At 27.8% G+C, this 20335-nt stretch overlaps 1 protein-coding gene across 2 annotated transcripts in view; it reads left to right on the top strand.

Annotated features, from left to right (window-relative positions):
* NaCP60E (Na channel protein 60E) overlaps window positions 1-20335 on the top strand; it is a 301694-nt gene that overhangs the window by 154667 nt on the left and 126692 nt on the right. Inside the window, exon 1 of one of the 2 annotated variants that reach the window (XM_088199233.1) lies at window positions 6175-6320. The exons of the other annotated variant lie outside the window; for it this stretch is intronic. The gene's annotated coding sequence lies outside the window, so the exon portion shown is untranslated. Of the gene's footprint in view, window positions 1-6174; window positions 6321-20335 lie in introns of those variants that run through there. 2 annotated transcript variants of the gene reach the window in all.

Genomic DNA, 20335 nt, shown 5'->3' on the forward strand with positions numbered 1-20335 from the left:
TTATTATATTTAACTTTGAAATTTGAAAATATGTATCATATATACAGATGAGCAAAAAAATATTTTTAGATAGGCTCACTTTTTTTGCTCATTTAGTGTATAAAACAACAGTAAAATAACAAAAAATGCATCACTATTTTTTTAAATAGATAAGACTAATAAAACAATTAAGAATTAAATACAATATTTAGTTATAAGAAAAGTAAACTATTTTTATATTCATTAATTGAAGAGTGATGCAGTTTTTAGATATGTGCAATAAAATTATTTATAAAATTGCATAAACTTATGTACAGGATGGATAAAATATAAAATGTTTATTTATCAGGCAATATATATTTTATAAAAATTAATTAATAATGCGCGTTATTTTTGTCTATCCTGTATTTTTAATAAAAATAATATCACATTTCTTAGATTAATATTTATATCGTATATAAATATTTATTTAAGAAACACTATGTGAGGTTAGAATTCTGTATTTGGAGGAAAACACATTTGTGTCAATTGTACTCTTTATTATTAAAATATCTAAAAGTATTACAAAATGACATAGGGTCTTATTATTAGATTTTTCACCATACACAGAATTTATCCATAATGTCCCTTATATCAAATTACACATAAAAAATAACCGAAGTATTTTGATATAATTTAATATACAATATATAAAAATCGTATTTTATAACACCTGTGAAAAACTTTAATTAGTACATATGAAATGTAAGATTTTTGTTTAAAATTCAACTTAATTTTCTTAACAGTAAATAATAATTTAGATCTCTGCCAATAACAAATATGCTTCAAACAAAATTCATAGAAGCAAAAAAATGTCTTTAATGTATAAATAAACATAAATACATTGGCGTTCATTTTAAAACATAAGCTACAACTATTAATAATTGAGTCTTATTCAAATATAAATGTTGTTCTTTAAATATTTCTAATGAGATAAAAGCTTTAGATAAGGTCCATTTAGGATCAGTTATATAATTATAAGATTTATATTATTTTACAAGAACAATATTATTATGTTTTTATTCTCTTCATATATACGTACATATAGTTAAACCCTCACTGCCTATATATAATATATTATATATACTTACAAATTATTTGTAGCTATTTTCTTCATTCTTCTACATAAAACAATTTGATAACATGAATTGTTTTCACTGAAAAAAAAATAATAATGCCAGATTTGCGACAGTATATTTCGCATATTCATATCTTTAACTTTAATCTATAAAGCAAGTTTACAACAATCACTTTTTTCCCCGCAATCAGAAAATTAAACTAAAAATCTGACATTTCAAACAAACCAATCCAATGTAAAGTTTTTCTTTTTGGCAATCGAAATAAAATTTTACGTCTGGTGCATATTGAATTCTATCACAACTCGCCGGCTGGCTGCTCAATGGTACGTTTTAATATTCACAAGACACCTTCAGGGGCAATTCGAGCTTCTGATGGGGCACTCGACCAGAAAGGGTCGTCGGTCATAAAAAAACGAACGAAAAGAAAAACCAACTCCTCCGACTGCTGCGACAAATAACTTTTTATCTCTCGCACAACGAGAGGAAATCTGTTAAAGCGTTAACGACCGGTGGGTGATTCAATAAGTTCCGAGAGCACAAAGAATCGTAAAGGGAAGGTCGTAAGTTTGGATATCCCAATTATTTACATCGATGCGAGGGTTGATTGAGCCATTCGATGAGAAGCAATGACAACATCGGATCTAATTAAATATGTTGTTATTATATATTTATGTACACGTGGATGTGTGACCTAGAAACAAATTCCTCGTAGGCCCATAGATCATAATATGTGAAAAGTGTGTTTTATTTGCTTAGAAACATCCCCTGCGGAGCAATAACATGTTCTGTAGCGAAAAACGATTTTTTTTATTTTATGTAATATTTAGTTTTATACATATACATACATGTAACTATATAATACATTTAAAAACGGCACGAGAGTGGCACCCTGAGTTGCTTGGCACAAAATATATTTAACAAATTGTTTTCATTTCATGATCAAAGCTAGTGGAATACAAAGGTAAGTAATAATTTAATAATATTATTTTGTATTATTTTATAAAGGTTTATTGCCTTTGTAAATAATTATTCATATATTTATCAACATTTTAAATTATATAATTGTACAAAAGCTCCATTAATATACTAACATGCTTGTTTTTGACGGCATAAAAAAATAGACACCCAAACGAGTCATATACTAAATTTACATATATGCCTATGTATATTCGAAGTTTCAGATTGATATCATCATATGTAAAATGTAGTATCTTTACAAAAACTAAAATAATAATCATTTAGGACCCTATATCTTACCCAAAATCGGTTTTCAGCATTCATATATTTAAATTACAGGTACATAAAAATAGTTTACAGAACGACTTAATAGAGTTTTCAGTAATTTTTTTTGTCAAAAAATCGACTTAATTACTATTAAAAGTATAATTTAATCATAACCTAAATAAATTTACAATATATGTGTATTATTATATTATTTTTATAATTAAAAATATTATTTTTATAATATTTTGATGCTCGAATATATTGTTTTATTTTACAAAACCAGGCAGTATAATATTTAATCTATACATGTTTCTACTAGCAATATAAACTGCATTGGATTATGCTTTTAATAACGGTTATCAAAAAGTTTTACCTTATAAATATATATAAATATGTTTAAAATACGTATCATTGTGGTCTTAATTAAATACTATGTTATTTTTATATTCCATGAATGATATTAATTTGATATTTGCTACTTTTCGCTAGCGAACTGAAAATGTAAAAAATACTTGCATTACTGTTAACGTCCTAAACGAAATTTCCTTAAGGTATTTGGTTAGTGCTTAAATAAAAATCTGACACTAGTATTGATAAATGCCAAAATAAAAGTTATTGTTAAGTAAACAATTAGTTTTATTTAATACAGATTTTTTTTAAGGATTATTAAAATTTTTATGACAAATTTATCAAATGTCTTTCCAACTTATTTTATTAAGCAAAACGAGGTAATTTATTTGATTAATAATATATAAAGTGTTTTATTACCCATATTTTTTTTTAATCTATATATCAACATAAAATTAGCTTTTTAATCTTGATATTTGTCAAAATTTTTGCTTTAAAATATTTTATAAAAAAATGTTTTTATTTAGGTGGTTTATTTAATATTTTTTTTATAAACCTTTTTGTTGTGTCAGGTATTCGACGCTCTTAGCGATATTATTATTTAACTAGACTAAAATATTTTTTTATTACGCTGAAGATTATAACCCATACATTTATATTTATTCTACGTCTAACCCACTGAATATTTACATATATATGTTTATACATATTATATATATTTTACTTTAAAACCTTCAGTATAATTTTTACTGAATATTAATAACCATGATAAATTAGGTCCACTAACTATCTACATAAAATATTTCTCAACGTCAAATTCGTAATAATTCCTGCTTCATAAAATTTTATAAAATAAAAAAGATTGCTCTTTAAAGTTTAATTTATTAGTTTTCATGAACTTTTTTACTGTGCCAGAAATTCATTTATCTATTTTTATTTTGCTATACAAAACGAATTATCTTTTCAAGTATATTATTACTATTTAATAATCTAAAGTATATAAATCAAATGTCATTTTTTATACTTTGTCAAATTATTAATAGTAATATGATGAATTTACTTTTCGTTTACATTTATGTTTAATCAAATAAACAAGTTTTATATATTTTTTACACTATTTTAATACCAATAAAAAAGTTAAGTCTTCAGATATACTTAATATAGTCAAAATTTTAATCATTGCTCAATTTATTCATTTTTCGTTTAACTTTTATTGTACTAAAAATTCGTTTTTCTAAGATAATAAATAAATTTATTTACATTTACATACTTCTTGATAGCCTAAAGATCATAACTTAAATGTCAATGTTTGACCAATTTTTATGGACTTTTTTATTGTATTATAAATTCGTTGCTCTAATATAAAAATTAATTAATTTATATGAGTCAATTACTTCTTAATAGCTTAAGGATTATAATTTTAATGTCTGTGTTTATTATGTGTATTATTATTAATAATAATGATATAAATTTCTTAGTATTTTAATACGCATGAAAAATTTATACCACAAATTATCTAAATATATTATTTTGAAGCCTTCTAAGCGTCTTATTATCAATGATTCTTGATTTATAAATTTTTAATAAATAAATTAGCTTGCCTTTTTGTGATCATTTACCTTTTAATGTTGTCAGTAATTCAAAATTATTTAACTTGATATTTACAAGTTTTAATTGATTCATAATGATTCATAATGATACTATATGTATATATTTTTAATTTAAACAATATATTTTTACACATTAAATATTATCAAACACATATATTAAAAATATTATGAAGAAAATTTTAAACATAAATGTATCGCAAAGATCCTTGACATCCGGCTTAAAAAATAATAATATTTATTCTCCTGACAGTTTTATATAAACATACGATCAGTTATTCTCTATAACATTTTGCATATTTTGCACATGTTTATATTCAACATATATTTTCATGTTGAAATATATATTTATTATTTATATTTAAATAAAAGGTAAATTATAGTTACAATCATGAATTAAACATGATATAAACAATATTACTGCATAATTTTTTTCCAATTAAGATTTAAAAATCATAAAAAACGGTAACTTTCCGAGAGCTCTTTATCTTTGTAATTTGAAATTCTCATATGATTAAAGTTAAAAATCTCAGAAAACCTATCGTTATAAATTGTTATTGTCTTATTTTGATCCCCCAGACACGATATTAACTTATAACGGGTTAATAAATTGTTCACGTTGAACGTTTGTGAGATGTGACGGTAATGAGCATTGGCGTACCGAGATAAAGAAGAATAATGAGGAAGAGTTTTCTTTTGTTGGAAAGTAACAATGGTAGAAAGCAACGCTGTCAAAATGTCAGAATATGACGTTTTCTTATCTGGCATAGTCGGCTAGTCGATTTTGTCAGAGATAATAGTCAGAACGGATTTGTTTGATGAAGTGGATTTGTTGGAATTAAATTGGCATAAAAATATAGGGTGATCTATATACCTATCTCCAGTAATTTAATATATCCGATAATGTTGTTTTAGTATATTTCATAAAAATATTTCCATTTGAATTTCTGTATATGCGGGTTAAAGTAACAAAGTTGCCTTACCACATTAATGAACTTTGTTATGATAGAGTTAGCATAGCACAACGAAAACCGTGGTCGTTCTCGTTTTAATTAATTATATATATTATTAGTTCTTATTAAGTTCGATGGATGAAAAAATGCATTATGTTTAACTGCGCGAATCTTACTTTGAAAAGTTTTTAAAAGAAAGTCTTTAATGGCGATAAAAGTTTCTTTAAAACTTTAGTAAACTAGCCAAGCATTTTCACATAATAGAGCGGTTTTATGCTTAAAAAATTGAAATTGTGTTGAAAACATATATTTTAAACGGTTCTTTAATACTAATTTATGTGTTCTAGAATGAAGAGATTGCGTGTGGTTCGTTTTAGTTGCTATGGAGTAGTAAATTTAGAGTTCTTGTTATTCAGGTATTTTTAAGTAACAAAATCCATATAATGTCAATTGAAAAATATATATAAATAAAACAGTTCTAAGCATCAAATATTTTCAAATATTTTTAATAGCTATATTTTAAAATTTAAAAATAAATACCAGAATAAATCTGCTATTGGTTTTGATATTTACAATACAATTTGTATAATAATCAATAAATACCTATATTAGTCGTCTGGAATATTGGATTGAACCCTTGGGATTCAGATGTGGTTGGACGATTAAAGTGAAGCGACTTTTTTTTTATTATAATAAAAATTCTTTACATACTATTATAAAATAAATTTTAAATGCACAACAAAAAATCCATGAAAATACAGGGGTTTTAAAGGTGTTTGTCTGAAAAAACTTTATTTCATATTCTGATTCATAATAACATTTAAAATGTAATTATGATGTCTTGTACAATTTTTTGACTAATACATTTTTTTAAGTCTATTAAATTATAATTTCTGTGGCATGTATTGAAGAACTGGTGAGTGATTGTACGTTTTCTTTTTCTAGGTTGGATGTGAAAATGTTAGCTAAGTAATCTGGGTAGAAATCAGCTTTACTTTGATTGTCTTTGATCCATTCTCCTTGCATTTGATCGATTTCCTAGCTTTCCATAGCGAGTAATCTGTGCAACGTTTGGCCTACAGTTCGCTTAGGTAAGTTTTAACTGATTATGTTTTGTTATTTCGTATTTCTTCAAGATTTCGGATAACTTGATTCCACGCTGTTTTGTGGATTGTTGCTCGTGTTCGCTACCATCTCTTTCGAACTCTTCTTTTTTCTCGGATGAGGTTAATAATTGCGCGCGGGTTGTTAATACCAGTTTATTTAATACGGTTTTAATTTGCTCTAATCTTTCGATTATATTTTATTTTTTTATTTATTTTTTTAGATTAAATTAAGACCATCGTGGCCTAACAGGTTACCCCAATGCGCCACGATGGTCGAAAACAAATTTTAAATTTATAAAACATAAAAAACGTATATATACATAAATAGAACATACTTAAAAATAATAAACATAACAAAAAATTATAAAATATCAAAATTAAATGATATAAACTGGATCAGATCCTCGTAGCTAACATTAAATAAGTCAATATGTAATGCCAGCGTATTAAGGAGCCGGATGGCCACAGCTATAGGCGAGTCGGCAAGTGCGGATGTCCTAGCCTATATATATGGTTCCATCTTAAACTTATCCAGTCTGTTCTATTGTTAATAAAAACTGAATCTGTAATTTTTAATGAACTTTTTGCTCGAGTACAATGGCAATATGATCAGAACTTAGTTCATTATTTTCTTTTATTTTCATGAAATTGACTGATATGTTTTTGATAATAAAAAAGTCAATTGGGTTAGGTTTTTTATTGGGATCCGTTGGCCAGTATGTGAGTTTGCCTGTTGAAAGGACCTCACAGTAATTTCTACGGATAGCTTTAAGGAGCTCCGTGCCTTTGTTTGTGATCAGCTTTACCCTTAGTAGGTATTTTTTGCATTGCAATCTCCTCAGAATATAAAACGATTTCCAAGTTGATTTATTATTTCTAAATACTTATGTTCTTATATTGTAGCTTATACTTGGGGGGAGCAGTATATGCTTACAATTGTAATAGAGGATTTCTTTGTTTTGATAGTTAATATTGTGATTTGTACACGTTCTGTTTGAATTTTAATATCTTCATGATTATATCACCCCTTTGTTCGGTTACTGTGGTGATAAGAATTTGTATTCTTTTAATCTGCATATTATTTCTCGTGTGGCATGTGTTTCAGATATAAGACATATGTCTATATTGTTTTTTTCAATACTCTATGAAGTTCATTGCGTTTGTGCATGAGTCCTTTGGCATTCCAAGCCAATATTTTTTAGTTTCCGCTCTGGAGTGTGACAGTTTTCTATTGTATTTATGTTATTATATTGGTTTTCCAATCAATCAAGTTTTTCCATGACTTCTTTAAACACCTTTTCCATTAAATTTGCTACGGATGTTTTATTACGTTTACGTAGTTCATCTGCTGTTGATAGTTGATTCAAGTGGTTCTTTAACCACTTTCTCATTTTGTTTGTTGCTTTCTGTTTTGTTGTTTGAACTCATTCGAAGTTTTGATAACAAATTCTGTTGTTTTTGTTGTGTTTGTTCTTGCGTTCTTTTGCAACTTAACAATCATGCTAACTTGCAGTGTTCGCAAGTTGGTTGTCTTTTCTCCGGCTTAGTACAAATGGCTGTTAGATGATTTCCCACGCATTTTGGAGCTTTACTGCAGTAGCCTTGGGTGTGTCCAAAATATTGTCATTTTTTTCACTGGTGGATAATTTTAGAACCCTTTATTGAATGTATTTCAATTTTGGTGATAAGAAAATATGTGATTATGCAAATGCTTTCTACATTTTTAGTGTAATTAAATGTTAGGATAAACATATCTCTTCTGCTTTCATGATAGTTAAGGATCAGCCTTTTCAATTTTCAGATCTTTTATTTTATCTTCTATTAGCCATAAGTTATGTAGGCCTTTAGACATAATTCGAATAGACCTGTTATATTTTTTTCATACATGTGGTATGAGTAGTGGTAATTTGTAAGCCCTGAATGGCGTCTTTGTATTTGTTTTTGGTCAAACAACTAATTTTTCCGCATCGTTGTTGAGTGATTTTAAGATACAATTTTATCTTTCCTTATATTCAACTCTATTTATTCTGTAAAAAAATTATGATTTATGATTTTTTCCTCAAATATTTGTGTTGGTCTTTTTGTATATTGCTCATTTTTGTGTGTTTTTTGGGCTTCGTTTCTTTTCTGGGTCTCATACCGTTTTTTATTTGTTTGTGTTATCCATTCTGTTTCTTCTATATGTTTCATAACAGCAGTCTTTCACTGGAGAACGTTGGTCCTCTAGGGTTTTTCTCTGCTTATTGTCATCTATTTCTATGAACGAAACACTGATTTCATTTTCTGTTTTTAATTTGTTTCCTTGAATTTAAATATTAATTAATTCTTTCACTTGTTATTTTTTTATTGGTTATTGCTACCATCTCGCGCAATTTGACATGTCTCTCGAGCCGCGTTTAGTTTGACTCCAGTACGGGCAAGGGTCGCAGTTTTGAGCCACTTAGTGCACTGACAGTTTGTTTTTATTTTTAATATTTATTTATTTTTCACTTTACATTTTATATTGGCAATTCACTTCAGTTGGATTGTTTTGATTGCGGATCGTGCTGGCGACTTTCAGATCGCCCGACACGCGCACTTGCATTTTCAAGTCTAATTTATATAAATACAGTAGTATGAAGTATAGTGCTTTAATCCTGTAGGATGTATTAGACCTTCGGATAACAGTTTGACATACGATTTTTTGGTATTTGATTTTAAGCCTGTATCTTTCTCAGCAATTGATGGTAAAATTCTAATCCTTAATTGGTTATGGGCAGCGGTTTGCTTATAGTATTTTTTTTTTTCTTACTTGTATACGATACACTACAATTTAAGGGTCAAAAACACCACTGTTCTAATAATATATACAAATATACTAGAATAGAAAAGGCTAGAATTTTCTTGCCAGATATATTGTAGATAATCAAAGTTTAAGTATAAAATTAAATAAAACAAATAATTTTATAGTGCAGCTGTGATGAAAATAACTTTTCGTTTTCTATTATTTTTTTCCATATTTTTGCTAAAAATATGCTTATGAAAATCTTAATTGATTATTTTTTAATTATAATTTATGATATATGTATAAACACCAATATTTTATAAAGGAAATCTTATCTTGATATGCAGTTCATTGTTTTAATTAAAAATATATTTTTCGATCAAATGCTTTTATTATTAAAAAGCTAATTTTTAATTTATTACAATACTTTTAAAATCACACAAATATACGTGTATTAATAATCACTCATATTTAACTTCCAAATAATAAAACTGAACTTTTTCATGATAGCAATCACGTCATTGTTATTTTTTTCAATATATTTTATGCAAAATGTTCCAGCACCAAAAAAGTAGGTAGCAACGGGTACGTGTTTCCCATTTGCACGGCCTATTTTAGAGTTATCAAAAACCGGTTGCGCCACCGTGGAACAACGGTGCCATTTCACCTGCCGCATTGAAATCGACCACCCCCGACTCTCGGCGTTCCGCCCCCGAGCGCCCCAAAAGCACCCCCGGACCCAAACCCCGGGGCAGCCGCAAGTCACCGCCGCCGCATTCACAGTATTCGGGACGGGGCATTAAAAATACATCCGCCGGTTGTTTTTCGACAAAAACGATAAGCTGATGACGATACGCTGGAACGCCTTAGCGATTTTTATGTGAAACATCCTCATATAATCATGTATTTCATTACAATCTCATCGGTATTTGGGATATCTTATTAATGTAAAATAACAATGTCAGCGCTGAGATTGGCTTGAGACTAATTTTACCCAACGTGAGCTTCTTAGATTTGAATTCAGAATAACTAATAAACGCGACTATATTAAATCAGTCCCGGAATATGGATATGAGACACTATCGAATCTCAGCAGCTGTAGCTTTAAAGTATCCCGAGATAGATTTTAGGCTTACTTGGCGTCGTCGGTATAACAACTAACTTACTGACGTCGTCAAGTATATTAAAATATAACGTCTTAGGTGCATTGGACATCTGTCCTGCATGGACAAAACTTTTGAAGAGATTAACATATTACAATCTTGAGAATAAGAAAAGCACAGGTTTTCTTCATTTTAGACAGTCACTAACTCTTAAACCAGAGTTAAGAAGTCTCATCCTTGATTGAGTTTTGTTTTATCTAATCCTTTGTAGCACCATTTCCTGTTGTCAAAGAATTTTCTACACATGAAATTGTAGTCAATCCAAGTCCTTCGAACTCTGACGCTTGTTATAAGTTAACCACTTTGCAGGCAAGTTGTCCATACGTGATAGATTTCCAGCTCACAAAAATGTTAAATTTTGATATGTTTGACAGTACTAGGCTCTTAATACAATAAATTAGTATAACTTGTTATATCAAGGTTAATTAAAAAAAATTCGAAACTTCTAGCGCCCAAATTTTTTAATAATGTTGAATAGAAACGTAAAATATTTTCTGTGAATAAGTGTGTGTTTTCGATACACTTGTGTAGACCGTATGAACACCTGTTGACGTATATAAATTTTAAGAGACTTGTTGGTAATTTTGTAAAATAAAAAAGTATTATAGTTAGACAAATGTAATCTTGCAAAAAATATTATTACATTTTTAATTGATCAAAAAAAAATATGTTAGTGCCAATAATAAATGTTGACTAATACAGCGCAAAAGAAGTATGTGATTACTATTATAAATTAAAATTTTAGTCAAATACTATTTAAAATCTTACGATTTAATTAAGAATAAAAATAAGTCTTACCTGAACCAATAAAAAATCATAAATTTGTTCTTTCCGTTGCTGTTAAAGTTATTGAAATATTATAAAATATCATATATTTTGTGAAAATAATAAATTCACAATTATTGGTCCATTTCTAAAAAACTTTCAGCACAAAGCGAGTTCTATATTTGATTATACCGTTCATAAAATATTTACTAAGCCCATGTTTGCGTCAAAGTGGCATTATTTAATACAAATCAGTTGTTTTTAATGCATATAGCAAAAATAGACAAAACGTCACAGTCTTCAAATAGCAAAAAAAAATAAAAATGTAAGTATTAAATGTTCGTACACATTTTTTACTTCTATTTTAATCATAAATATATGAGGCAGCAAAACTATTCCAAATTAAATATATTAATTCTTTCTATGGTAGCAGAAGCTGTGAAAATAGTTAGATATTATTTTAAAACACGTATACTTATGTATATTTTGCCAAATGATAAATCAGTATTAAACCAACATTTTAAGACTATGAAGTAATATTTATGAGTTTATTAATAATTAACATTTTAACTTTATAAAAGTAAAATAATTATATTTAAATTGTTTTAAATTTATTACTTGAATTTTAATTAAATTGAATAGTTAATGAAAATCTAGTTTAATATTTAAAATTATATTTAGCAAAATGAAATCTTTACAAATTCGACCCTCAGAAAGTTGAAGAATAATTTTTCAATTTGTATGTTTAATATACCGTAAAAATTAATGTTTCACTATTTTAATTGTATGTGAGCATATATAGATATTATATAAAATTATAATATATATTATTATAAGCATTGTAAAGTTTTTAACGCAAAAAGCTTTGTTGTGAATAATTATGTGCTTATTATTAATAACAAATTTCAGAAAAATATGACTTAATTAAATTGAAAGATTTTTTTTTAATTATTATGACATTTATTATTACTAAATAAAATTTATCATTTGATCAGCAACTGAAAAATATTTTATACAAAAATATGTATTTAATTATATTTATATATCAATTTCGTTGCTCTTCTAAAATGTATGTTTAACCTGATTATTTCCTGATCATTGAAAATGCACAAAAGTTACCCTCCCCCCGTATTAAAAAAAAAATTAGCATAAAGAATTTTTTTGAACCAACAGCATGTTTCGTTTTGCCCGATTAAATATATTTCACCAAAACAATGACAAAATCTATCGATCACGAATACAAGCAGATGTATATACGGATTTTGAGAAGGCCTGTGACAAGCTTTTTCATGGGTTATTTGTAAAAAAAAAATAATCGGACCTCGATTGCTCGGATGATTTAACTCGGTTATTTTCGAGTTCTTTGAGCAATCGTAGACAGTTCGTAACATATGGCGTCCGATTGCCAAAATAATATTTTACTTCTTCAGGAGTTCTTCAAGGGTTCAACTTGCTCTTCGCGTTATTTTTTAATGACATAAATACTGCACTTTTTTCTGTATGCAAGTGATTTAAAGTTGTTTTGTGGACTCCTCTCTACATAGCGATTCATATTCTCTATTAAGATGGGCTCAACCGTCTGCCCTTTAGTACCGAAAACTACCATATATTATAATTCTTCGAACTTGTTTGCCATTAGATTATTCCTACGATCTCAGTGAGAATATTTTATCTAAAGAAACTTGCACTACAGATCACAAAATCACCTTTGTTTTGAGAAACTCATTTCTCTTTGACGACTCATATATGTCACTTTAGTATGCAAAATTCTTTAATCGGGATATATTATTTGGAATCCTCAAATTACCACATACTATCTATCAATCGAAAAAGTTAAAAAAAATTTTTGAGATACCTTGATATTTTGATATTATCCGTTCTTGTATCCCAGCATCTTTGTTTTAGGAGCGTTGGGATACGTTTCGCTAAGTTATCGCAGAAAGTTGTATATCGTTAAACATATATTCAAACTACTAAAGGGTTATGCTAACAATCAAACTATTATCGAATAATTCTAGTCGCCTATCGTTATCGCCATCTGGTTCCTTAATACGCTGGCATTGCACGTCGATCTAATTAATGTTAGCTGCGTAGAGTTGGTCCAGTTTGTATCATTTAATGCTTTTTCTTTCTTACTATGTATTATTTTTTATCTCACAAGTTTTTTAAATATCGTTTAAATTACATAAATTCGATCCTTATATCATTAATAATATATTTCTTGTCTATTTTTTACGTACCCTTTGAGCAGCAACATCTTATAAATTCAACACGTTACATTACCGACAAGAAACGAACTTCTCACATAACTACTCCCACCCAATATAGGCCCAAGGTTTAATCGTTTACCAACCGGCAAAAGGGCAAAGTCATCATTTTATTCGAGCGTGAGCACTTTTGTCGGCTTCCTTTTGACGACATGTGTTGCTTAAGATCAGTTTGTAACTCAAAACATGCCAACATATTAGCTTTCCGAAACTTAAGTTAATAAAATAGATTTAGTAAGATAGTTCAATGTGTTTTTTTTTGTCTTCTTCGCAGCTGAACGTACACACAATGTAGTAGTAAACGAGCACAAACAAGACTCAGCACTCTGGAGCTTTCCGACAGTTTTTGTTTACAATACGGCTGCGGTCAAGCAACGTTCAGGGATTACCAAATGCGGGCAGGCGGACTGAGCTGTAGAAGTTTTCAATCCAATGGAATAGTTATTCAAACAAATTCATTAGAATAAACCGTATCTGAGCAGTGCTGAAACAATGTTTCAAATTAATTAGTTGCAAAACAAAGCTTCGTATCAATTTAAATATATGAAAACTCAAATTTAAATTTGTCAGAAAAATTCTTAAATGCAAAAAAATGCTAGTATTTTTACAACAAGCAAATTTTAAATACAGTGGTACCTCAGTTTTGTTTTAAAACAGTAAAATGAAAAATACACTTATATTTTTTATTATTGATTTATTATAAAAAAAATCAATAATTATTTATATCTGAATCACTGATAGCTTAATGAAAGCTTTATCTTTTCGTGGGAACTAGGAACACATCCAATAACACTTGCATTTGCTTCCTTCTGAGAATTTCGTGAGAATGTGACATTGCATTGATGCTTTTTTGCTCATGTGGTGCTTTTTTAAGAAATTTTGCACTGCTGCATTTTACGGATATCCCCATTTCAAGTTTCTCAATTTCTTTCTTCTCCTCCTCACACCAGATCTCATCAATATCATCAATCTTTTTCAGTGGTCAGCTACTTGCCTTGATCCTCCACCTTATGAAATCGTCCTCATTTACCTACAGACTCACGTTCTTTCTCCGGCAAACTCCTCAAAGCAATTAGGTTTTCTCCAATCAGAATCGAAGGTTCTCTTAGTAACACCACCCAATATTGAGGCAACTAAAAGTTTATAAGGATAAGAATTAATCCTTCGGTAAATTTAAATCATTGCTAAAAGTGATTTGCTGCAAAACTTTTTGATGTTCCAAATGATCTGCTTATTCATAGTCTATAGTAATGGAGTGGTATTGAGAGAAAAAAACTTGATCTTAATGATCTCAAATTTCTATAATAAGTCATCCTTAAGATCTGGAGAATGAGCAGGAGCATTATTCATAACCAACAAGACTTTAAATTGCAAATTCTTTTTCAAAAGGTATGTTTTCATTGCAAGAAGAATCATCGACTGTCGAAAAGAATAATCGGCTCTGTTGGGAAGAATGTGACACATTACTTACTGCTCATAGTACATCTTTCATATATAGTTGCTAGCAATTCGAGGTTTCACTGCATCTGTTTTTGGGAATTTTTGCTAATGTGTCAGTCAGAATCATTGCCTACTTTCCGTGAGATTCAATACCAACATAACTAACTGTGCATTGTATAGTTTTGGTGAATCCAAATTTCTCACAACCTATTAGTTTCTGCTGTGTAGTATTTTTAAGAGCACTTTGAATGCTAATTAGGTTCTTCTTAATCTCTGGTCATTCATTTTTGCTAGTTAAATAATTTTTAAAATTCATGTTAAAAAATATCTTTGACCGTTTATTATCTTTGGTATCAGATAAAAGTGTATTGATTTAAAAATTTGCAGAAGTACATTCGACAAAAAAAATCTAAAGTGACACTTCTAAACAAAAATCTCTCGATTCTGAAATTATTGTCGACGTTATTATATCGACTTTTAAAAAGCATTTGATCAAGTTTGCTATAAAATGATTCTTCTAAGGTTTTTCTCAAGTTACTTAAATAGCTGTTGTCAGTATGGGAGCTCTGAATAGTTTATTGATCGTTCTTGAGTACTGCAGGGATTAAATTTGGGACCTCTACCCATCTTATATTTATTAATTACATATTAACTGCAACTAATAAATCAAAATATTTTTTTTTTAAAACACATAAGCTGAAAGTATTTCAGAATATTCGCACAAATGCGGATTCACTGTCTTTACAAAAAGGCCTGCTGTAACTGTAGAGCTAGTTGATTGACTATAATGATAAGTCGTACATTGATATATGTTCTAGATATCCTTGTCAGTTTAAGTGAAAGCTTTTTTACCCAGAAATACTTTTGTCTATGGCTTATGAGTGACGTTCGAGTACAATACACATAGACAAAATTTGCAATAAAACGTCGAGCATGCTCGGTTTTGTTATAAGGAGCACGGTCACGTTTACAATTTATTGGTAGTTTTCTTTGTAGCGTTCTTGAATATGGCTTCATTGTCTGGAATTTCAGCGAAGAGAAGTACACATTTGTGTAAGAAGTACTCATCGTATTCGCATTTTTATCCTAGTGTATCCGATGATCGGGCTGAAAATTATTAATGAAAGTTCAGGTCAGAAGTGAATTCCGAATAGTACTGAATTATGATACGATTGGAATAGCGTAGTCCGTAACGTCTTAACTAATAACTCTGAGGCTGCAGTTTCGAGCCCCGGCAGCGACTCTCGAATTTTTATTTATATTAAAAAATGCGCTCTTATTAAAAAAAGTGGTCCAGCGCTTATATACGCTTGTTCAAAATAGATGAGGCTATTTGTGCCAACCTGTGCACTAATAGTGACGATTTAGGAGTGAAATATTTTTTTTATTTCCGTCGCTTTCCTTATAAAAATAATTGCGTGACTCTTAAAATGTAAGCATGTAGAAATTCGGCAGCACTGTTAGCACATTCCACGGCCCACGGTCATCACCTGTCAATGCCATAAATTAACATTTTGATTGTAAGCCCTATAAATGCTGATTATTACGTAATATAAAGGCACTTATCGGCTAGTAAAGATTAGTGGCATTTCTGTTTATTGCGCTTTTAACGCGTATATGCTACAAGTAATTTTCTCACGGTCTTTGCAATAAATACTTAAATAACAGATTATAATTTTTTTTGCAAATATCTTAAATTATGCAATTTAGTCCTTTGTTTAAAACTAACTTCTTAAGTTTTTAATATTATTGAATCTATACCAATATATTTTTTATTATATTTAAAAAGCAATTAATTTTATAGATAAAATCAGATGTTTAATATGTGTTCAAAATAACTAATGTATTATATAATATAGTAAATATTATTTATGTTTTAAAAGCTTTATTTTAATACATTTTATGTATGAAATATAATTAACATAGTATGTCATTTAAAAAATATATATAATTCGAAACAATGTATTATATTATACATAATCACATAGATAGATAATTATATATTATGCATGAATTTTGAAAGCATGCCAGAGCAGCGTTAAATTATTTAAGCGTAAAATTGAAAGCGTAATGTAAGAAAATTGAGTAAAAATTCTTTCTTTCAAAATTTCTTGCTGTCTAAAACATTTTAAGCGAAGTATTAAATGTTGAAAATTTTAACAAAAATATTCATTTTTTTCATATATTTGTGTACCTCTCTGACGCAAAGGTTGAATGTTCTTGGAGTCCCACATTCGATTCTCAAACATCGAATATTTTTAAATAAACCGTTTTCAAAGACATTATGGTAATAAAAGCAATATTTCAAACTTTAAGAATATTTTAAAGGATATATTTTTGGAATACTTTTATCTTTACAAATCTTATTCAGACATATTTAATAATATATATTTGTATATATATATATATATATACAATACTTGTATTGACGAAAATTCTTCGTACAACATTATCTTAATAAGATACACCACTTGCCAGTAATATTTTTTTTATCATAATTATACAAACAGAGAGCTACTTTTGGGACATTAAAGCGATAGTGACCCTCGAAAAACATGCTTAGAATATCAAATTAAAAGAAAACAATTTATATATTTGTGAGTATATATGTATATACCAAGGCAAGTTAACCAGAGTGCGCAACAAACATTTGTCTTCCTTACCAAAAGCGCTGACAGTGTTTGGACACGTCCAGAACGAGGCCAAATTAAAATGCAAATCGGCACGCCATGCATGCACGAAGTCCTCGCAGACACATTCTGCCCATGGCACAGGCTCGTAGGGAGTTACACTTTTTTCCACACGTTTTCCGGCGATGAGGAAAAACGGCGCAAATAATTACAGAGCAGCTCTTCCGCCCGATGATTGATGACGAGTCGATTTTAGGGGAAACAAAAAAATAGAGTTTACACATGAACTAGCTCAGCACACAATGAACGGAACGTTCTGGTTTGATCGCTTAGCAAATGTAAAAAAGGCCAAGTCATGGCTTTATTTGAAAGCGAGCACTTTGAGAGGCGCTCCTTTGATGACACGTGTTGGATTTTTTAGCTTTCGCCATCTATGAGAAGTTTATTTAATAAATTAAAATAAACAGTCACATAGAGCAACAAATGGTTTACGCCTTAAAGTGAGTGGATAAACATATTTATATGAAATTGGGTCACTAAATTAAATCTAAGATGACACTATGAATTTATTAGCTTTTGCCTATGAAGTACTTTCTTGTTAAACTTAATTTGACGCTAGAAAAGCTAATAACATTTTAATTTACTTTAACTTTGTGATGAATGATTCTCGTTCAAATGTCTTCACTGTGATTGCAAATGATAGGTCCTGTGACCGAGTGTCACATATTTTATAATAGTCTTTCGAGGAAGCTTGGACAAATGAGAACCAATCGCATTAGAGTTTAACTCCACCTACAAATGATCACTCTCTTTGAATAAAATGTTTAAAGCTTTGTAAAGTGACCGTCCTGGTTTTCAAAATTTGTATAGCTAATGAAAAATTCTGTGCTGATTTCTAAAGTTATGTTTAGCTTAACCGTTTTTATTTAATGATATTTGCATGACATTGTTAAAACCATGCCATTTATAAATCATAAAAAAATATTTGGCCAAGCAACATTAAAATTGCTTGGCTAAATTTAATTGCAATTGATAATTTTTGTGTAAAAAGTTAATAATAAAAAATTTCAATTATAGTATAGTATAAACAATAGTAATGCTTTAAAGAAAAAAATTAAATTACGACATATTTATTATTAATTATAAAAATGTGTTAGATAATAGTACCAAAATAGTAATAAATAACTCTAGTATAGAAATAGTGGATAATATAAAATATTTAGGAGTAATTGTTGATACAAAATTAAATTTTAAAGAACATTGTAATTACATATTAAAAAAAATTAGTAGAAAAATAGGTTCATTATCTAGATTAAGAAATATATTAAGTATAAATACAAAAAAAATAATTTACAATAGTATAATATTGCCCCATTTTAATTATTGTGCAACACTATTAAATATGTTAAATAAATTAGATAAACAAATGTTGCAAAAATTACAAAATAGGGCAATGAGAGTATTTTTAAATAAAAATAGATTAACTAATTGTAAAAGTATGATTGATAGATTAGAATGGTTAAATGTTCAAGAAATATTGAGTATGAATGTTTTAGTATTTATATATAAGTTAGAAAATAATATGTTACCAAAATATTTTAATAAGTATTTAATAAGAAATAAAGATGTACATAAATATAATACTAGAAATAGAGAAAATTTAAAGATAATTAAGTATAAGAAAACGAGTACGGCTAGGGGAATTATGTACGGAGGTTTTGATTTATATAATAGTCTTCCAAGAGAAATCCGAAACAGCAAAAATATAATGGGTTTCATAAATGGAATAAAAAAACACCTTCGTACATATAGAAATAAATTATAATATTAAGACTTTATTATTGTATATTTTTATTTTTTCTTTCTGTTATGTATTTTTTATATATTTTTATATATGTTTACTAAATTTGTTAGATGTAAAGATTAGCTATTAAGCTAAATAAATTAATAAAATAAATAAATAAATAAATATCTTTGACAAAATTTAATAGAGGGATATAATATTTAGTAGTTACTTTTAGATTTATCTGGATTCTAAAATATTACAATTGTATTGTACCTGTTGAAAATACTCTAAAGATGTATGATATATTAAAAATGTTTTGTATGTATTTCCAGTAAAAAGTATAATTTAAAAATTAAAAATCTAACTATTAGCTACTAGAATATTGTTGTATTTAAAAAAAACATATTGTTTATAAATCGCCTTTATGAAAAAATATAATTTTATAAAGCCTATGGTAGAAGTTTCAACCTACGCGTACAAGTAATAATTAAAAGATCTAATTAAAGCATCAAATTAATAATAAATTGCCATATGCGATGCATTTTGATACTTTTACAAGAATTGACAGCAAATATTTTAACAATATTTTAATTTTTTATCAATATATTTGCATATTTAAGGTAATTCACTATTTTTTTTGTCTTGAGGGTACGCAATCAATATAGTTTTAAGATTACTAATTTAACCCAAATTATTTAATATTTTCTAGAAGAGACATCATTAAACAATCCTTATCTAAAAACTTTCCTTTATAATTTTCAACTTTAGATGAAAATAATTAAAGTATTTCGCGATTAAATTGACTCTTAAATAAATATATAAAAATTAAGCAAATTAGCTAAAACTTGTTTTTATATATTATTACTCATAAATAAATTTAACATCTATGTAAAAATTTTAAGAGAGACTTTTTAAAGAATTTTAGAATTTTAAAAATATATCCCTTAGTTTCGAATATTGTTGTATTTTATAAGAACAGACTGCTTAAAAGACACATATAAAAAAATAACATATCGTTCTATAATTTCCCACTTCAATGGCAAGATAAAAAAATTCTAGTTACTTCTAGATTTATCTGCATTTTTAATTAAACATAAAAAAATATTTAAATAAAAATTATTATATTATTTGAAATAAGTATAAAAACACTAAAAATCACACGTAATTGATTTAAGCCATATTTTA

Source organism: Plectrocnemia conspersa, unplaced genomic scaffold, assembly GCF_051122295.1.
Source record: "Plectrocnemia conspersa isolate PC_06_02 unplaced genomic scaffold, ASM5112229v1 ptg000012l, whole genome shotgun sequence".
NCBI lineage: Eukaryota > Metazoa > Arthropoda > Insecta > Trichoptera > Polycentropodidae > Plectrocnemia > Plectrocnemia conspersa.